Raw genomic sequence first — 21,719 nt, 5'->3', positions numbered from 1 at the left:
GTGTAGGGATTATAAAAAAAAAATTGATACCTTCACAGGTTATTACTGATGATCATTTTATGCTTAGAAAATACACAAGGATAATAAAAAACCTCCGGGACGCCCCATTGTGGCAGGAATTACTTCATGTTTGTCCAATTTGTCATGTTACATTGACCATTGTTTACAGCCTTTGGTAAAAGATACCCCATCTTATTTGAAAGATACCATAGAAGTAATTAATAAATTAGATGAGATAGAGTGGTCCCCCAATTTTTTTCATGTAACAGCAGATGTCACATCGTTATACACGGTGATAAATCACGAGCAGGGTTTAGAGTCGACCCATTTCTTCTTAGATAAAACCAATATGTCAGAAGATAAGAAAACATTCATAATAGAAGGGATATCTTTGATTCTACACAATAGCTTTTTTTGGTTTATGGATTGCTTTTATTTACAGTTAACGGGGACCGCCATGGGCATCAGACTGGTACCAAGTTATGCGAACCTGTTCATGGTCCACTGGGAGGATGGGCAGGTGTGGAGTGGACATGACTTTGGCACCAGTCTAGTGTCCTGGCATCGGTATATTGACGATATATTGTTCATATGGGGAGGAGATCGTTCATCCCTGGATTCATTTTGTACATATTTAAACGAGAATAATAAGAATATTAAACTCACTTTTGAGGTTAGTAACTTACAAGTCAACTTTCTTGATTTAAATATATATGTGGAAGAAGGTAAATTAAAGACGAGAAATTATGTAAAACCAACAGATTGCAATTCGTATATTCACCACATGATTCTCCAGTAATCACCACACAAAGAGTATGCCTATTAATTCAATTCTAAAGAGCTATTAGTCAAGGCTAAAGAGTATGCCTATTAGTCAATTCCAGCGTATACGAAGGAATTGCACGGAAATAAAAATATAATATGCAAGCTGGTGATTTGGAGAAACAATTTTTACTTAAAGGATATAAAAAAGAAATGGTGACAAAGGCTGTGGATAGAGGTCTGAATATGGATCGACAGAAGGTATTGAAAGAAAACACAGCAATAGAAAGAAATCTGAAACAAAATGTGGCAGATGTACCGTTTATTTCAAATTTTACTAGTGAACACAAACAGGTTGAAAAAATAATAACAAAACATTGGGGAATCTTAGAACAAGATCCCCTATTAACAAAATATATTTCAAAGGCTCCAAAATTTGTTTATAGGAAAGCACGCAATCTCAAGGATACTGTAGTAAAAAGTGTTGTATCAATCCCTAAACCCCTAGCTATGGCCCTCATTCCGAGTTGATCGGTCGCAAGGCGAATTTAGCAGAGTTACACACGCTAAGCCGCCGCCTACTGGGAGTGAATCTTAGCTTCTTAAAATTGCGACCGATGTATTTGCAATATTGCGATTACTAACTACTTAGCAGTTTCAGAGTAGCTCCAGACTTACTCTGCCTGTGCGATCAGTTCAGTGCTTGTCGTTCCTGGTTGACGTCACAAACACACCCAGCGTTCGCCCAGGCACTCCCACCGTTTCCCCGGCCACTCCTGCGTTTTTTCCGGAAACGGTAGCGTTTTCAGCCACACGCCCCTGAAACGCCGTGTTTCCGCCCAGTAACACCCATTTCCTGTCAATCACATTACGATCGCCGGAGCGAAGAAAAAGCCGTGAGTAAAAATACTTTCTTCATAGTAAAGTTACTTGGCGCAGTCGCAGTGCGAACATTGCGCATGCGTACTAAGCGGATTTTCACTGCGATGCGATGAAAAAGAACGAGCGAACAACTCGGAATGAGGGCCTATGTACAAATCGGGGTATATTTACTAAGATTCGTAATTTCCGAAAATAGGTCAAAGTTCAATCACGAATGACATCGACAGTGTAAAACTGCAACTTTTTGAATTGATTACGATGGATTTACTAAGCTGTCGTATTCGTATTTTTCTTTGCTTCCGATGTCGATGTCATTCGTTTTTTTTTACCTATTTTTACGGCAGTGATTAGCAAAACACTGCCGTTTTTTTTTTTACAATCAATCTCGGCCGGATCTGTGTGACCTAAAGTGACGTCACCGTTGAGCAGAAAGTTCCCAGCATTGGTTACAATGGAGCGCATAGGCGCTACATTGTAACACTGCCGTGTGCCGCCTGTCAGTGAGGACAGCAGCACACAGCTGATCAGGAGAGTGCTACAACGTGGCACTCCCTGATTGGCTGAAGAAACCCACTTAGACAGAAGTCAAAGTGGGTTTCTGGCATTCGTGGGAAGGTGACCCATGTGCAAACATGGGTCCCCTTTCAGTTCGTGGTCGGGACACCGTTTTTTTTATTTATTCAAGTACGTGGATTAACCCTGGATTTGCCGAGGAGCCTGGACCCATGGATCTGGTGAGTAGAATTTCTTCAACAGGTAGCCCTTGGATTCTACTGGAGAAGAGGACCGACCTGCGTGAGAACATAAGGTAAGTATGTATGTATGTGTGTATGTATGTAATAAAATTATACTTTCACGGTGTGTGTGTCTTGTGTTTTTTTGGGTATTTTTTTAGTGGTAGTACTACAGGTACCAGCGGGCCCGTTTTTCCGCCGCATGCTGGTACTTGTGGTTCTCCAAGTACCAGCATGCGGGGGAGGCTTGCAGGGACTTGTAGTACTGCTACTAAAAACAATATCTTTTATTTTACAACAAAGGCTATCAGCCCTCCCATCCGCAGCCCATTGGATGGGGGGGGACAGCCTCGGGCTTCACCCCTGGCCCTTGGGTGGCTGGGGGGGGGACCCCTTGATTGAAGGGGTTCCCACTCCCCCAGGGTACCCCGGCCAGGGGTGACTAGTTGGATTTTTGATGCCACGGCCGCAGGGCGCTGTATAAAAGTGACCCCCGGCTGTGGCATTATCTGTCCAGCTAGTGGAGCCCGGTGCTGGTTTTAAAAATACGGGGGACCCCTACTCTTTTTGTCCCCCGTATTTTTGGGACCAGGACCAGGCGCAGAGCCCGATGCTGGTTGCTTAAATATGGGGGAACCCCTGTCATTTTTCCCCCCATATTTCTGCAACCAGGATCGGCTCAAAGAGCCCGAGGCTGGTTATGCTTAGGAGGGGGGACCCCACGCAATTTTTTTGGCAAAAATAAGCACTTTCCCACCCCTTCCCACTGATATACATGCACGGATCTCATGGATCCCTGCATGCATCTCAAATCACGGGAAAAAAAAGCAGGTCTGTTTTTTTTTAGGACTTTTTTACGAGTTGTAATTTTTCACGGCAGTGTTTTGTGTTTTTTTGCTTTGCACTTCTTAGTAAATGACCGAGATTCATATCTAAACAGGCGTAATTTGACCGATGGTGTATTCATTCGTAATTTTTTACCTGAACTAGCAAAAAATTACGAATGCCCTCATCACTGCCGTGATTAGTGTTTAGTAAATGACCGAGATTAACCGAGATGACACTTTGAAGAAAAAACGGCATCTCGGTCAAAATCGGGAGCTTAGTAAATATACCCCATCGAATGGTTTTTTTAGATGCAGCACTTGCATTATGTGTCGAACATGTAAGAGCCCAAATAGCAAAATTGTAGAGTACACATCCAGTCAGATGAATAAAACATATGAGATTAATGATTTTGTCACATGTAACTCAAAATACTGTATATATTTGCTTGAGTGCACATGCAAAGCCCAGTATGTGGGCAAAACCACACGTATGCTAAAAACCAGGTTGGCCGAACACGTCAGAAATGTAAAAAAGGGGCTTGAGACCCACAATGTCTCATTACATTTTAAAAATAAACACCAATGCAATATTAAAAATCTGGTGAATTTTTGTGGAATAAAGACCGTTAGGTCTAGTTGGACAACAGATGACAAGGATATAAAATTAGCACGTCTGGAGATGAGATCAATATATGAGCTGAAGACCCTTGCCCCTAGAGGTTTAAACGCTGACTATGAAAATAAATGGTTTCTATAATATAAGATAATATTTACTACCAACTTGATCAATATATATATTAATGTTGAAATGCATAATACTAATGTGGTTTTGTGTATTTTCATGTGGAATATATGACTGATGGACCAAGTACCATTGCGTTCCAGGCTCCGGGACATGACTTCCCGATTGCGGGTCACGGAGTAATGCGCCCGTCAATACGAAGAAACATACACTCCACACAACAGGTGCCAGGTGACAACCGCAGAGACTCAATATAGGACTACTAAAGTCGGAAGTCCGTTGTTGTCACTTCCGGAAGAATAACTCCGGAATGCAAGCGGTCTCCATAGGAACAAAAACGGCACCAGAATAAACCCAATGAAATTGAACTTTAAGAATGGGGCATTGTGGGACATGATTTCTGATTGGATACTCTGTGACATATGATGTAAAAAAGAGAATCCGGAATGGAATACGACCATTCACGATATATTAGCACTATTCCCAATATGGGGATCCAGTTTATGTTTTGGATATAACCGGATTTTTGACAATTAGCAAAATTATGGCATTATATAATAGTTTTATGCTAAATGTGATTGCAAATGTGTTCATATATGGCAAAAGTTATTATGTGTTTAGTATAGAACTTAGAGATGAATTCTAAATGTATTTTTAACCACTTTTTGTAAATGAAGGATGAGGATTGGTTGTTGGTCACATGACTAGACTGTTAGGTATAAAAATGTGGTTGCTTGGCTTGTTCACTCTACACCCTGAGGAAGAAAACATTTCCAAAACGCGTTGGTGATTGGACTTTTTAGACACTGGGTTGTTCCAGTTCTACTTACCATTAAGGTGATAAGATCTTTTTCGTAGACTTGTGCCATATTTCCCAATTCTGCTCCCAGGATCAAATTGGTAAAAGGCGAATGTTTAAGGTCCTTATGAAGTAGAGTGACACAACCGCAGTTTTAATATTTTTATTTTTGTTTTATGGACTTTGTTTTTAACCTGTGAAACTACCCTCTGAATAAATTGATGTACGGAGAATAACCTGTCCTGCTATTCTAATTGGAGTCGATCACATTTGGGATGCATCTACAGAGAAGCAAGATAGCCAAAGATACCTTTTGGTGAACATAGGGCCTGAGACACTGGTGAGTGAGTTTCCATATGACCATTGTGCAATCAGATGTCAAGATAAAGTGAAAATTTAGAGAAACCTTTTTGTGAACACATCTCACTACCTTTAGGTGAGTGAGATATATCCAGAAGTTAAATTTAAAAGAAGGAAAATTCAGCTATTTTGTGTCTGATCAAGTTTTTTGCCTCTTGTGCCTTATTGAGTGTGCAAGACATTCTCAAACAGAAGAATAATTATACAAAGTTATATACAAGCATCGCTGGTGGACCACTCTCTTCTTTCTTTGTTCTTAAAGATGGAAAGGGCCTGACTGCGGCTGCTACTCCATGTCCGGCTTAGCCATGCCACCAAAAAATATCTGTTATTGATACTGAGGTAATATGGTGGCACAGAAGTACCAAGTAGACACTATAGTTAGCTAAAATAATTAATTACCCTCTCACAATTTAGCATAATCCAACTGAATCTTGACAAAGATCTCAGATGGAAATGTTGATGGTACATTTGTCATGTTGATGGTCTGATTAATAAAACTTTGGTATAAAGACTGATGAGTACTCCCATCTATACTATATTTACATTGGAGTGGAATACTTCTCTTGATTTTCCCTCATTGGTTGTCACCCCAGAAGAGGTATATAAAACATGAGCATGACTAGGCTTGAGCCACTAGGAGCCATGGGCACTTTAAGAATTTGATAGTGTGGGCTGGCTCCTCACTCTATGCCCTTCCTACCAGACTCAGTCTAGGAAACTGCGCCCGAGGAGACGGACATACTTTGAGAGAAGGATAGGTAGTGGTGAGATTCCGAACCAGCACACACAGAGGAAAACTATTCAAACCCAACTTTAAACAGGAACAGCAACAGCTGAACCAACAATACTTAACCAAGTAACAGTGCAGGAAGAATGAAGCACCGGGCAGGCGCCCAGTATCCTCTGCGGACTACGAGAAAAGGATTTACTGGTAGGTAATTGAAATCCTATTTTCTCTCACATCCTAGAGGATACTTGGGTTCCATTTAGTACCATGGGGATGTACCAAAGCTCCCAAACCGGGTGGGAGAGTGCTGAGGTACCTGCAGAACTGATTGACCAAACTGAAGGTCCTTAGAGGCCAAAGTATTGAACTTGTAGAACTTAGCAAACGTGTTCGAACCAGACCAAGTAGCCGCTCGGCAGAGCTGTTTAATTCGAGACACCCTGGGCAGCCACCCAGGAAGAACCCACCGACCTAGTAGAGTGGCCATGTACAGATTTTGGAACCGGAAAACCTGCCGTGGAATAAGCATGCTGGGTAGTGAATCTGATCCAGCGTTCAATTGTCTGCTTTGAAGGAGGACACCCAATTTTATTGGAATCACATAGAACGAACAGCGAGTTGGATTTCCTGTGACGAGCTGTCCTCTTTACGTATACCTTCAAAGCCCTCACAACATCCAAAGACTTTGAAGTAGTGGAAGGGTCGGTGATAACTGGAACCACAATAGGTTGGTTGATGTGAAAAGCTGACACCACTTTCAGAAGAAATTGCTGACGAGTTCTGAGTTCAGCTCTGTCCTCATTGAAAATTAAGTAGGGGCTCTTGTGAGACAAAGCCCCTATCTCCGACACACGTCTTGCTGAAGCCAAGGCCAACAGTGTGACAGTCTTCCACGTAAGATATTTTACGGCCACCTCCTGTAATGGTTCAAACCAGTCCGATTGGAGGAACTGCAGCACCAAATTGAGATCCCAAGGTGCTGTGGGAGGCACAAAGGGAGGTTGGATGCGCAGAACACCTTTCAAAAACGTGTGGACCTCAGAGAGTGAAGACAATTGTTTCTGAAAGGAAATGGACAAGGCCGAAATCTGGACTTTTATGGAGCCCAGACATAGGCCCACATCCACACCTGCCAGCAGAAAAAGCAGGAAACGTCCCAGGTGAATTTCCACCACAGAATAAGTTCTGCTCTCACACCAAGAGACGTATTTCTTCCAAATACGGTGGTAATGTTTAGACGTTATCCCCTTCTTGGCTTGGATCATAGTCGGGATAACTTTGTTAGGGATCCCTCTTCTGGCTAGAATCAGCCATTCAACTTCCATGCTGTCAAACGTAGCCGCAGTAAGTCCTGGTAAATGAACGAGCCCTGTTGCAGAAGATCCTCGCGAAGAGGTAGAGGACACGGATCTTCAAGGAGCATCTCCAGAAGGTCCGCCTACCAGGCCCTTATTGGCCAGTCCAGAGCAATGAGAATTGCTTGAACCTTTTCCCTTTTTATTCTTTTGAGAATTCTTGGGATCAGAGGAAGTGGAGGAAACACGTTCACCATCTGATAGACCGATGGAGTCAGAGCGTCTACCGTCACTGCCTGTGGGTCTCTCAACCTGGAACAATACAGCTTGAGCTTCTTGTTGAGATGAGAGGCCATCATGTCGATTTGTGTATATCCCCACCAACGTGTCAAGCACCTGAACACTTCCAGGTGAAGGCCCCACTTCCCCGGGTGCAGGTTGTGTCTGCTGAGGAAGTTTGCTTCCCAGTTGTCTACACCCGGAATGAAGACAGCTGACAACGCCACAGCGTTTTTTTCTGCCCAGAGGAGAATTCTTGACACCTCTGACATTGCTGCTTTGCTTTTCATTCCGCCCTGTCAGTTTATGTACGTCACTGCCGTTACATTGTCGGACTGGACATGAATGGCCCGATCCTGAAGAAGATAAGAGGCCTGCAGAAGGGCATTGTATATGGCCCTGAGTTCCAGAATGTTGATTGGAAGGACAACTTCCTGAAATGACCTTCTTCCTTGAAACTGCACCCCCTGGATGACTGCTCCCCAACCCCGGAGGCTTGCGTCCATGGTTAACAGGATCCAGTCCTGAATTCCGAACCTCTGACCCTCGACGAGATGTGAGGTCTGTAGCCACCACAGAAGAGAGATTCTGGCTTTTGGTGACAGACGAATCCTCTGGTGCATGTGAAGATGCGATCCGGACCGTTTGTCCAACAGATCAAGCTGGAAGGGTCTTGCGTGAAACTTTCCATATTGAAGTGCCTCGTAAGAGGCCACCATTTTCGCCAGAAGTCGAATGAATAGATGCACCGATATCCAGGTTTGCTTCAGGACATCCCGAACCATCGACTGGATTACCAATGCCTTTTCCAATGAAAGGAACACTTTCTGCGACTTCGTGTCCAGTATCATTCCCAGGAATGGGAGCCTCCATGTTGGCTCTAGGTGAGATTTCGGAAGGTTCAGAATCCACCCGTGATCCTGGAGACGTTTGGTTGAGAGGCCAATGCTGTCCAGCAACCTCTCCCTGGATGGCGCCCTTATCAGAAGATCGTCCAGGTACGGAATTATGTTCACTCCCTGCTTGTGGAGTATAAACATCATCTCTGCCATCTCTTTGGTGAACACCCTTGGTGCCGTGGAGAGACCAAATGACAGGGCCTGGAACTGGTAGTGACAGTCCTGTAGTGCAAACCGTAGATAAGCCTGGAGAGGCAGCCAGATTGGAATGTGAAGGTACGCATCCTTGATATCCAGAGACACAAGGAATTCCCCTTCGACCAGACCTGAGATCACCGCTCTCAGAGACTCCATCTTGAACTTGAACACTCTTAGGAACGGGTTCAAGGACTTGAGGTTCAGAATTGGACATACCGAACCGTCCGGTTTCGGTACTACAAACAAGTTGGAATAGTACCCCTTGTGTAGATGAGGTGGAACTGGAACAATGACTTGAGTCTGTACCAGTCTTTGGATGGCTTGCTTACCAGCTTCACAAGAGGCAAGTATAACTTGCCTCTTGTGAAGCTGGTAAGCCTGATTTGAAGAACCTGTGAGGTGGGAGCTCTTGGAACTCCAGTTTGTAGCCCTGGGAAATAAGATCTATTACCCAGGGACCCCGGTACGAACTTGACCAGATGTGACTGAAGAATTGTAGTCGGGCTCCCACCTGACAGACCTCCAGGCCTCATGGTCCACCGTCATGTTGAATGTTTTGAGGAAGCAGAGCCTGAGCTCTGTTCCTGAACACCTGTAATTCCTGAAGCACCTCTGTATTTTACCTTAAACTTGGCTGTCCGAAAGGACTGTAAATTTGAAGCTGAATAAGCTTTCCTGGCTGGGGGAGCTGCGGAAGGACGATGCATAGACTTACCCGCAGTAGCTTTGGAGATCCATTTGTCTAGTTCGTCTCCAAACAAGGCCTCTCCTGTAAATGGTAGGCCTTCCATGCTTTCCTGGAGTCTGCATCAGCAGTCCACTGGTGTAGCCACTAGCCCCTGCGTGCTGACACTGCCATAGCGGTGGTGCGTGCATTAAGCAAACCAATCTCTTTTATGGCTTCCACCATAAAGTTTGCAGAGTCCTGTATATGCTGCAGGAGTAAAACAACATCCCCCCAAGACAAGGAATCTAACCCCTCAATAAGGTTACCTGACCATTTAGCAATGGCTTTTGTGATACACGCACATGCAATAGTGGGTCTTTGGGCCACCCCAGCAGCTGTGTACAATGATTTGAGTGTAGTCTCAATTTTACAATCAGCCGTATCTTTTAGGGAGGCTGCACCAGGGACAGGCAATACATTTTTACGTGACAGCCTAGAGACTGATGCATCCACTATCGGTGGATTTTCCCATTTTTTCCTATCCTCCAGAGGAAAAGGAAAAGATGAGAGCAACCTTTTAGGGATTTTACATTTCTTATCAGGATTAACCCACGGTTCTTAAAACAGGGTATTCAATTCCTTTGATGCAGGAAAAGTGACTGAGAACTTCTTTTTTACATTAAAATAAGATTCCTCACACTCCTCTGACACCTTATCAGGAATTTGCAGAACATCTCTGATAGCCTCTATAAGAGCCTCTATTCCCTGTGACAGAGTAGCATCTCCCCCCCTCCAAATCCACATCACCCTCCTCCATGTCTGACCCATCAGCGTCAGAAACAGACTGCAGGATATGGGCCAGAGAACTTTTTTGCGGACAAATGGGAGGGGATTGAGACGCTGGTTTAGGGACTGAGTCTCTATTCATCAACTCATCCACAGTCTGTCTTACGTATTGCGTCTCTTTCTCATTGCAGGATAGGTTTGTAGAAATATTTGAGATCATTCCCTTAATGGAATTAACCCATTCCGGTTCAGCCTCGCCATTCTGGGAAGGTGCACTGCCCTGAGTACCCAGTAGTGAGCCCCCTGGTGAAGAGGAACACTCCACTGTACAAGAAACACTTTTTGCCTGACATAATGTAAATGTGACAGCACACACACAGGAAAAGGTTAAGCACAATTAACCCACAAAGAGCCCTTCAGGGAGACACAGAGTTGTTTGGGGCCAGCCCCCACCGCGCACTTATCGCTAATGCCAAGCTTAGCTGGGTCACAGACTAAGTACCCTGATAGGGGACTTAGTACACTAAAAATTGCTCCCCCCCTTCTATGACCCCCTGGTACCGCTGAGGTAATCTGGAGTCACACCAGTGGAGCTGCGCGTCCCTGTCAGTCAGCATCTGTGTCCACTGCAGAGGGAAAATGGCGCTGGTGAGCTGTTGGATCCTCTCATAGTGAAGCCCCGCCCCTTCAATGGCGCGCGGTCTTCCCGCTTTTTTTATACTGGCTGAGGTAATCTGTTGCTTAACATGGAGAGAAAAACGTTTTAAGGCTATTTTTGCCAGTGTGAGTACTGTGTACAGTGTACGGAGATGCAGCTGTGTACTGTGTCTGGAGACGCAATCCGCCCCAGTTAGAAGCCGTACGTCTCCGTACCCTCATGCCGCCATAATGGCCGGCGACCTGCTAGTCTGGACGCTGGCTTAGTACTCACCACTCTTCTTTCTTCTGGCTCTGTTAGAGGTGGCGGCGTGCTGCGGGAATGTACGCTCGCAGTTGTGGGGCTTGCAAATAGTTCCCTCAGGAGCTCAGTGTCCTGTCAGTGTGGAACGGGACCATTAACCCTTCAAGAGGTTGAGCCATTCCCCCCCCCTAAGTCCCACGAAACAGACAAACATAAAATAACGAGTTTTATGGTAAGAACTTACCTTTGTTAAAACTCTTTCTGCGAGGTACACTGGGCTCCACAAGTCTGGACAATGGGGTGTAGAGTAGGATCTTGATCCGAGGCACCAACAGCCTTGTGGAGCCCAGTGTACCTCGCAGAAAGAGTTTTAACAAAGGTAAGTTCTTACCATAAAACTCGTTTTCTGCTGCGGGGTAAACTGGGCTCCACAAGTCTCGACAATGGGGATGTCCTAAAGCAGTTCCTTATGGGAAGGGACCCACTGTAGCAGGCACAAGAACCCGGCGTCCAAAGGAAACATCCTGGGAAGCGGCAGTATCAAAGGCATAGTACCTTATGAACGTGTTCCCGGAGGACCACGTAGTCGCCTTGCACAATTGATCAAGGGTCGCACCACGGTGCGCCGCCCAAGAAGGTCCAACAGACCGAGTAGAATGGGCCGTAATTGTTAGGCGCCGGGGTCCGCATGTCCGCGCGGCCCGGCGCCTAGCAACTAGGGACGCCATGCGCGTTCAGCCGCTGGCTCCCTAGCAACGCTAGACGCCGGGCGCGCTGAGCCGCACGGACCCTAGCAACGGGGACACCACGGGCGGACCGCGTTCCCCGTTGCAGGGCCTGATTAACAAGCACACACACTTGTCCTCTGGCCGTGCAGCAAGGCAGCTGCACGGCATTTATTTTATTCCCAATCAGGCTCTAAGTAGCTGATTGGAGGACTCCCTGTTAAATACCTTCCAGGTACTTCTCACAGACGCCGGTAATAGCTTCCTGCATGCTGCTTTGGTTTGCTGAGAGTTTGTTCCAGTCCTGCTGTATCCGGTCATTCCTGTCCTCAGAAGTCCTGTATTCGGGAGTTGTCATCTCATCCCAGGAAGTCGTTTGGTCCCCAGTTGTCCTGACTGATCACCTTTGTATATCGAGTGGTGTTCCGTGAGTTGCGGCTCTGCCGTGTGTTGCGGCTCAGCCGCTTTATCTTTATATATTCTGTTTTTGGAGCATTTGCGGAGGGTTCCGCTTCCACAAGTCCTCTCTGGAACTTGGCGGTGCTGGGTAGGAGAAGTGGACAAGTGGATATTTTGGTTGTCCTTTTCCCTGGCGGTGTTTCCGCACATATTCTAGTTTTAAGTTAGCTTGTAGCCCCTGGCCTGGTTGTCTAGTCAGAGGGCCCCTTGTTATCACCCTGTCTCGGATTTCCCTTTGTCTCTCATTAAGACCTGGGGGGGCATCGAAGTTGGGCAGACATAATCCGCCCTTCAAACGCGGCTGCCATGGGCTCAAGTAACCATAGTCTCGCAGGGGATTTCCAACAGCACGGGTGAGACAACGGAGTTAGGGCGCCAGGGGCTATTTTCCATTCCCGCTCCCTTCCCCAGCATTTCGTTCCAGTGCTCCGGTCCTCGCAAAAAGATCTCCTCAGACCAGAGTGCTGGAATCATAACATTATTACCGGCCATACCAAAAAATTTAAATTAAACAGGGCTTTAATTTTTTCCTCTCATTCAGTTTTTGTTAAAAATTTTTGGCCTTATGAATCCGACAGGTTTAGGGCCAAACCCTGGCCAGCTCTTAGTCAATCAGATTCAAGAACTTACTCAGATGGTTCAGGATCTTTCTCTTCGGGTGAGGTCGCAGGAAGATCTTTTGCGAGCCTCCCCAAAGGTAGTCCCTGAACCAAAGATGCATTTGCCTGACCATTTTTCTGGCGATAGAAAATAATTTTTTAGTTTTAAAGAATCCTGTAAACTTTATTTCCGTTTAAGACCTACTTCCTCTGGTTCTGAATCTCAGCGGGTTGGGATTATTATTTCTTTACTCCAGGGGGATCCTCAGACCTGGGCGTTCGGTTTAAGGGCAGAGGATCCTGCGTTGTTGTCAGTAGACGCTTTCTTTAAGTCTTTAGGGCTTTTGTATGATGACCCAGATAGAGAGGCGTCCGCTGAAAGTCAGCTGCGTGCTCTCAAACAAGGAAGAAATCCTGCAGAGGTTTATTGTACTGAGTTTCGCCGTTGGTCAAACGACTGTGGCTGGAATGACCCAGCCCTGCGCAGTCAGTTTCGCCTCGGCTTATCAGAGTCTATTAAAGACAGTCTCCTCCAGTACCCCGCTCCTGAGACTCTCGATAAACTCATGGAGCTTTCTATTAAGATTGATCGTCGTCTCAGAGAGCGGAATGCTGAAAGAGGAACACCTGTAAGGTCAAGTCCTTGTGTTTATTCCATTCCAGAAGACGTAGAGGAGCCCATGCAGATGGGTCTCTCCCGGCTGTCTCCTGAGGAAAGGGCCAGAAGGCAAAATTCCGGTCTTTGTTTGTACTGTGGTGGTAAGGGACATTTTGCTCGTAACTGTCCGAACAAGTCGGGAAACGCTTTGACCAGGTGAATTGTGAGGGGGTTCACCTAGGTCTGCAGCTTATCTCCTTGAATAACTCTCTTTTAGTCCCAGTTAAGGTTTCCTTTGGCAGCCTCAGTTCTTTGGTGTCGGCTTTTGTTGACAGTGGAGCTGCAGGAAACTTTATGGATTTAACTTGGGCTATGGCCTTAGGCATTCCTCAGTTACCATTGGGTAGGTGTGTCACCATGCATGGCTTAGATGGGAGTTCGCTTTCCAACGGGGTTATTACTCACCGTACACCTCCCGTAGTACTTACAGTAGGAGCTTTACATTCCGAAAAGATCGAGTTCTATCTAACACATTGCCCAGCAGTTCCAGTTGTTCTGGGTCACCCTTGGCTGGCCTTTCATAATCCCACCATTGATTGGCGGTCCGGGGAGATTTCACAATGGGGTACTTTTTGTGCTAAGGAATGTATTTCGTTTCCAGTTAGAGTAGCAGCTATCATTCCAGAACTCATTCCTGTGGAATACCAGGAGTTTGCCGATGTATTCTCCAAAGGCAATGCGGACATTCTGCCTCCCCATCGGCCTTATGATTGTGCTATTGAGCTAATCCCTGGTGCCGCATTGCCAAAGGGGAGATTATATGCATTGTCCGGGCCAGAAACTTCGGCTATGAATGACTATGTTCAGGAGAGCTTACAGAAAGGAGCGGATCCTACCAACTGGTCGCATGAAGCTGAGTTGTCCTTCCGGGCTCTGAAACAAGCCTTTGTCTCAGCTCCAGTCCTCAGACATCCTAATCCGGAATTGCCCTTTGTTGTGGAGGTTGATGCCTCAGTGGTTGGAGTCGGGGCTGTCCTTTCTCAAAAGGATCCGGTGTCTTTGGACTTACATCCTTGTGCCTTTATGTCCAGGAAGTTCTCCTCCGCTGAATCCAATTATGACGTTGGTAATCGGGAGTTACTGGCGGTAAAGTGGGCTTTTGAGGAGTGGAGGCATTGGCTGGAAGGAGCAAAGCATACTATTTCGGTATTGACTGACCATAAGAACCTGCAATACATTGAATCAGCTAAACGGCTTAATGCCCGGCAGGCACGTTGGGCATTATTTTTTACTCGTTTCAAATTTATAATCACTTTCAGGCCTGGTTCCAAGAATACTAAAGCTGATGCCCTGTCACTTAGTTTTCTTCCGGTTCACAATAACAATCCTGTTGTTACCCCAATACTTCCATCTTCGGTCATCCGGGCAGGCCTCACACAGGATTTATTTACCCAGTTAAACCAGCTTCAACACCAAGCTCCTAGATTTACTCCTGCTGGTCGTCTTTACGTTCCTGAATTTTTGAGAGCTACTGTTTTAACTGAATTCCATGACAACAAGGTTTCAGGGCATCCGGGAATCACTAAGACATTGGAGGTAGTCTCTCGCTCAGTATGGTGGCCTAGTATGTCTAAAGACGTTAGGGAATTTGTTTTTTCATGTCAGGTTTGTGCACAGCATAAGGTTCCCCGTTCCTTGCCTATCGGGCAACTTATGCCCTTAAGTGTCCCTCTCAGGCCATGGTCTCATATTTCCATGGATTTTGTGGTTGACCTTCCCCTTTCAGCCGGATTCCGAGTCATATGGGTGGTAGTGGACCGTTTTAGTAAAATGGCTCATTTTATTGCTCTTCCCCGATTGCCTTCTGCTCAAGGGTTGGCAGTTTTGTTCCTCCGCCATGTGTTTAGGCTTCATGGGTTACCCACTGATATTGTTTCTGATCGGGGTCCACAATTCATCGCACAATGCTGGAGATGTTTTTGTGCTTCATTAAAGATGAAACTGTCATTAACATCCGGTTATCACCCACAATCCAATGGGCAAACCGAACGAGTTAACCAGTCATTAAAACAATATCTGCGCTTGTATTCAGCCAAACTCCAGAATGATTGGTCCGAGTTTCTTCCTTTGGCTGAATTTGCTTACAATAATTCCTGTTATTCCTCCACTAAAGAGTCTCCATTCTTTTCAGTTTTTGGTTTTCACCCCAGAGCTAATTCTTTTTTTCATCATTCTCCTAGTCTCCTCGCTGGCATTGACCTCCCATCTCAGAGCAATTTGGAAAAAAGTGCACCTTGCTCTCAGAAAAGCGGCCTTTCGAGAAAAGAAATTTTCTGACAGGCTCCGACGTCCTTGCACTTTTAAGGTGGGAGACAAGGTGTGGTTGTCAACTCGCAACATCAGGCTTCGACAATCCTCGGCTAGACTGGGACCCAAATTTATTGGACCATTTCTTATTATTAAAAGAGTCAACCCAGTTGCCTTTCGGCTACGTTTACCAAGATCTCTCAAGATTGGAAATACGTTTCATTGTTCCCTGTTGAAACAATACGTTTCTTCCAGTAGATTTCCTCGGAGGATCTCTCAGGGTAGATCTCCAGTGGATGTACAGGGACAACAGGAGTTCTTGGTAGAGAAAGTTCTTGATTCCAAATTGTCCCGGGGTCAGCTTTATTTTTTAGTTCATTGGAAAGGCTATGGTCCGGAGGAAAGGTCTTGGGTCCTAGATAAGGATCTTCATGCCCCTAGGCTCAAGAGGGCATTTTTTCGGGAATTTCCTCAGAAGCCTGGCTTTAGGGGTTCCTTGACCCCTCCTCAAGGGGGGGGTACTGTTAGGCGCCGGGGTCCGCATGTCCGCGCGGCCCGGCGCCTAGCAACTTGGGACGCCGTGCGCGTTCAGCCGCCGGCTCCCTAGCAACGCTAGACGCCGGGCGCGCTGATCCGCACGGACCCTAGCAACGGGGACACCACGGGCGGACCGCGTTCCCCGTTGCAGGGCCTAATTAACAAGCACACACACTTGTCCTCTGGCCGTGCAGCAAGGCAGCTGCACGGCATTTATTCCCAATCAGGCTCTAAGCAGCTGATTGGAGGACTCCCTGTTAAATACCTTCCCAGTACTTCTCACAGATGCCGGTAATAGCTTCCTGCATGCTGCTTTGGTTTGCTGAGAGTTTGTTCCAGTCCTGCTGTATCCGGTCATTCCTGTCCTCAGAAGTCCTGTATTCGGGAGTTGTCATCTCATCCCAGGAAGTTGTTTGGTCCCCAGTTGTCCTGACTGATCACCTTTGTATATCGAGTGGTGTTCCGTGAGTTGCGGCTCTGCCGTGTGTTGCGGCTCAGCCGCTTTATCTTTATATATTCTGTTTTTGGAGCATTTGCGGAGGGTTCCGCTTCCACAAGTCCTCTCTGGAACTCGGCGGTGCTGGGTAGGAGAAGTGGACAAGTGGATATTTTGGTTGTCCTTTTCCCTGGCGGTGTTTCCGCACATATTCTAGTTTTAAGTTAGCTTGTAGCCCCTGGCCTGGTTGTCTAGTCAGAGGGCCCCTTGTTATCACCCTATCTCGGATTTCCCTTTGTCTCTCATTAAGACCTGGGGGGGCATCGGAGTTGGGCAGACATAATCCGCCCTTCAAACGCGGCTGCCATGGGCTCAAGCAACCATAGTCTCGCAGGGGATTTCCGACAGCACGGGTGAGACAACGGAGTTAGGGCGCCAGGGGCTATTTTCCATTCCCGCTCCCTTCCCCAGCATTTCGTTCCAGTGCTCCGGTCCTCGCAAAAAGATCTCCTCAGACCAGAGTGCTGGAATCATAACAGTAATATGAGCAGGAGCTGACAGACCAGCCTTCACATAAGCATGTGCAATCACCATTCTAATCCATCTGGCCAGGGTCTGCTTGTGAGCAGGCCAGCCACGTTTGTGAAATCCAAACAAAACAAAAAGAGAATCAAATTTTCGAATAGAAGCAGTTCTCTTCACATAGATACGGAGAGCCCGTACCACATCCAAAGACCGCTCTTTGGGAGACAAATTAGGAGAGACAAAGGCTGGAACCACAATCTCCTGATTAAGGTGGAACGAAGAAACCACCTTAGGTAAATATCCGGGACGAGTCCTAAGAACCGCCCGGTCTTGGTGAAAAATCAGATATGGGGAACTACAAGACAAGGCACCCAGATCCGACACTCTTCTAGCAGAGGCAATAGCCAGCAAGAACACCACCTTAAGGGAAAGCCACTTAAGGTCAGCTGAACCAAGAGGTTCGAATGGAGGCTCCTGCAACGCCTCCAAAACCACCGACAAGTCCCAAGGAGCCACAGGCGGGACATAGGGAGGTTGGATACGCAACACACCCTGAGTGAAAGTATGAACATCAGGTAAAGTCGCAATTTTTCTCTGAAACCACATCGACAAGGCAGAAATATGAACCTTGAGGGAGGCCAGACACAGGCATAAATCTAGGCCCTGCTGCAGAAAAGCCAAAAGTTTGGCTGTACTAAACTTGGAAGCGTCATAATTGTTAGATGCGCACCAAAGTATGAATGCCAGACCCTATGGTAAATCCGAGCAGAAGCCGGTTTCCGGGCCCGCAACATAGTTTTAATGACCTCTTCAGAAAAACCCTTAGCCCTCAAGATGGAAGCTTCAAGAGCCACGCCGTCAAAGATAGCCGGGCTAGGTCCTGGTAGATACAAGGGCCCTGAACGAGGAGGTCTGGGTGTTGTGGAAGTAGAAGTGGACGCTCTGATGATAGGCCTTGCAGGTCTGAGAACCAGTGCCGTCTGGGCCACGCCGGAGCTATGAGAAGCAGATTTCCTTTTTCTTGCTTGAACTTCCGAACTACCCTGGGCAGGAGTGACACCGGAGGGAACACGTACGGCAGCCGAAACCTCCACGGCACCGCCAGCGCATCCACGAATGCTGCTTGAGGATCCCTTGTCCTTGCTCTGAAGACCGGAACCTTGTGATTGTGTCGAGATGCCATCAGATCCACATTTGGAAGACCCCACCTTTCCATGAGGAGTTGAAACACATCTGGATGGAGGCCCCACTCGCCGGCATGCACGTCCTGACGACTGAGAAAGTCTGCTTCCCAATTCAGGACTCCCGGAATGAATATTGCCGATATGGCCGGTAGATGGCGTTCTGCCCACTGTAGAATCCGTGAGGCTTCCTTCATTGCCAAACGGCCTCGAGTGCCACCTTGATGATTTATGTAAGCCACTGTGGTGGCGTTGTCAGACTGTACTTGAACAGGACGGTTCTGAATTAAATGCTGGGCCAGGTTCAACGCATTAAAGACCGCCCGCAACTCCAGAATGTTGATCGAGAGGAGAGATTCCTCCTTGGTCCACCGACCCTGTAAGGAGTGCTGCTCCATCACCGCGCTCCAACCTCTTAAACTGGCATCTGTCGTCAACGGGACCCAGTTGGATATCCAGAAGGGACGGCCCCTGCACTATTGTTGGTCCTGGAGCCACCAGAGCAGCGACAGACGGACCTCCGGAGTCAATGAGATCATTTGAGACCTGATCCGGTGAGGCAGGCCGTCCCACTTGGCTAGAATCAGCTTCAGGAGGGGGCGAGAATGGAATTGAGCATACTCCACCATGTTGAATGCTGACACCATGAGGCCCAGCACCTGCATTGCCGAATGTATCGACACTTGCGGACGAGAAAGGAAGCAATGAATCCTGTCCTGAAGCTTCAGGACTTTCTCCTGATACAAGAACAACCTCTGGTTGTGAGTGTCCAACAGCGCTCCCAGGGGCACCATGCTCTGAGCAGGGACCAGGGAGGATTTCTTCCAGTTGATGAGCCACCCTTGGGCTTGTAGAAACCGGACCGTCATATCCAGATGACACAGGAGAACTGGAGAATTTACCAGGATTAACAAGTCGTCCAGATACGGCAGTATCCTGACCCCTTGACGGTGGAGTACCACCGTCATCACCGCCATAACGTTGGTAAAGAATTGCAAAGCCGTTGTTAAACCAAAAGGTAATGCCCGAAACTGGTAATGGATGTTGCCAATAGCAAACCTCAGGTATTGTTGATGTGACACTGCTATAGGAATATGCAGGTAAGCATCCTGTATGTCCAGGGAGACCATATAATCCCCAGGTTCAAAGGCCAGAACTTTAGAGTGAAGGGCTTCCATACGGAACTTGGAAATCTTCACAAACCTGTTCAATGCCTTGAGGTTGAGAATGGGCCGGGAGGACCCATTCGGTTTCGGGACTAGAAACAGCGGAGAATAGTACCCCCGGCCCCTCTGAGCAAGAGGCACCTGTACTACGACTCCTGAATCTAGGAGGGTCTGTACAACCGAGTGTAGAGTTTTTGCCTTTGTCCGGTCCAAAGGGACGTCTGTCTGGCAAAATCGATGAGGGGGTCGGTTTTTGAAGGCAATGGCGTAACCTCGAGTGACGACTTCCCGTACCCAAGCATCTGAAGTGGTCTTCAACCATTCCTGGGTATACCCTAGAAGCCGGCCCCCTACCCTGGGATCCCCCAGGGGGAGGCCCGCCCCGTCATGCGGCAGGCTTATCGGTCTTGGCAGCTGGCTGACGGGCAGCCCAGGCTCTTTTGGCCTTCGGCTTACCAGGTTTGGAAGTGCGGGCCTGCTTAAGGTACGCCTGACCTTTTGCTTTACCTGAAGGACGAAAGGGGCAAAAGGACGTACCTTTAGCCTTCGACACAGAAGGAGCGGTATTAGGTAGACAGGCAGTTTTGGCAGTAGCCAAGTCAGCCACTATCTTATTTAAGTCCTCCCCAAACAGAATATCTCCCTTGAAAGGGAGTACCTCCAAGGTTTTTCTAGAGTCCAGATCCACAGACAGGATCTCAGCCACAATATCCGGCGAGCCAGGACTGACGTAGTAGAGGCCTTGGCTGCCAGGATACCGGCATCAGAAGCCGCCTCTTTAATATATCGAGGAGCTGTGACAATATACGACAAGCATTGTCTAGCATGGTCAGAGGAGATTTCAGCTTCTAACTCCAAGGCCCATGCTTCAATAGCCCCAGCAGCCCATGAAGCTGCAATAGTAGGCCTTTGTGCAGCACCCGTGAGGGTGTAAATCACTTTTAGACAACCCTCAACACATTTATCCATAGGCTCTTTCAGACACATGACGGTAGTGACAGGTAGAGCTGAGGAAACCTCTATCCTATCCACATGTGAGTCCACTGGAGGAGTTGTTTCCCAATTCTTAGACAGCTCTGGCGCGAGGGGATAGCGAGCCAGCATCTTCTTTTGAGGCACAAACTTCGTACCCGGGTTTTCCCAGGGTTCCAGATGTATATCCACTTGGTGATCAGAGTGAGGTAAAACCTGCTTAACCACCTTCTGATGCTTGAACCTATCTAGTTTCTTAGGAGGCACGGATGGCTCGAGATCATCCGTAATCTGCAGAATTAACTTAATAGCCTCCACAAGGTCAGGAACATCCACATGTGAACTACCCTCCCCATCAGCCGTATCTGAGTCAGAACCTGCAGGGTCAGTGTAAGTGCCGTCCTCATCAGATGAGGTGTCAGTGACAGCAGTGGATTGTGAGGAGATGAGCGCTCGCTTAGAGGACCTCTTGGACTTAGGCGAGCGTTGGTCAGACTTTTTAGTAGTCAAGGACTGGTTCAACTTCTCTAATTGAGCAGATAAATCGTCCGCCTATGGCGGGTTAGCTGCAGGGACCACATACGGTTGTACCGGCATTGGGGGTCCCATAGGGGGTGTTAGTTTATGAACTAGCGTATGCAGAAGCGTGGAAAAAGCGGCCCACGGTGGGGCAAAGAGCCCCCAGAACCAGAGACCACAGCTGCTATAATCTCCTCATATGTGCCTGTGGCTTCAGCAACACCAGCAGTGTGTTCCGCCCCAGAACCATTACCCTCAGAAGCAGACATGATATAACTTGCAGTATGAGGTAACACAGTACAATTAACAGCAGCACAATATCCCAAACCCAAACCCCTGCGTAGTGTAGTCAGCACTAGCAGAGATAAAGGAGAGATATGGTGACCAAATCACAGAGAAAAATACGTAATACAGTATATCTTTGTGAAACTCCTATATTAGATAACACCTGACGCACCAAGCCCCCTCAGGTTATAGAATATAGGGATAGCAAGTTGAGTGAAAGACACGAGATGGACAACACTCCGCTATCAAATGCACACACAGAAGGTCACAGTTTGTACAATGCAGAGGTTATTTTACTGACAATAATACTGCACTGGACTAGCTTACACAGCTATATAACAGTAGATATAACAGTACACAGTAAGAACTGGATGTATATCACAGGGTAATTGTACTATAAAACCCTGACTAAATGCACTCTTTCTCAACTATCACTGACTAAAAAGGCAGGTAGAATACTTAAGTGTCATGTAAAGGCACAGCGCTGACAACCAGGCGGCTTTACATACAGTAGGAGGATTTGCCCAAGCAGTCCCAGAAACAGTGAGC

This window comes from Pseudophryne corroboree, chromosome 9 (genome assembly GCF_028390025.1).
Source record: "Pseudophryne corroboree isolate aPseCor3 chromosome 9, aPseCor3.hap2, whole genome shotgun sequence".
NCBI classification, from domain to species: domain Eukaryota; kingdom Metazoa; phylum Chordata; class Amphibia; order Anura; family Myobatrachidae; genus Pseudophryne; species Pseudophryne corroboree.
Note: the sequence above shows the minus strand (reverse complement) of the source record.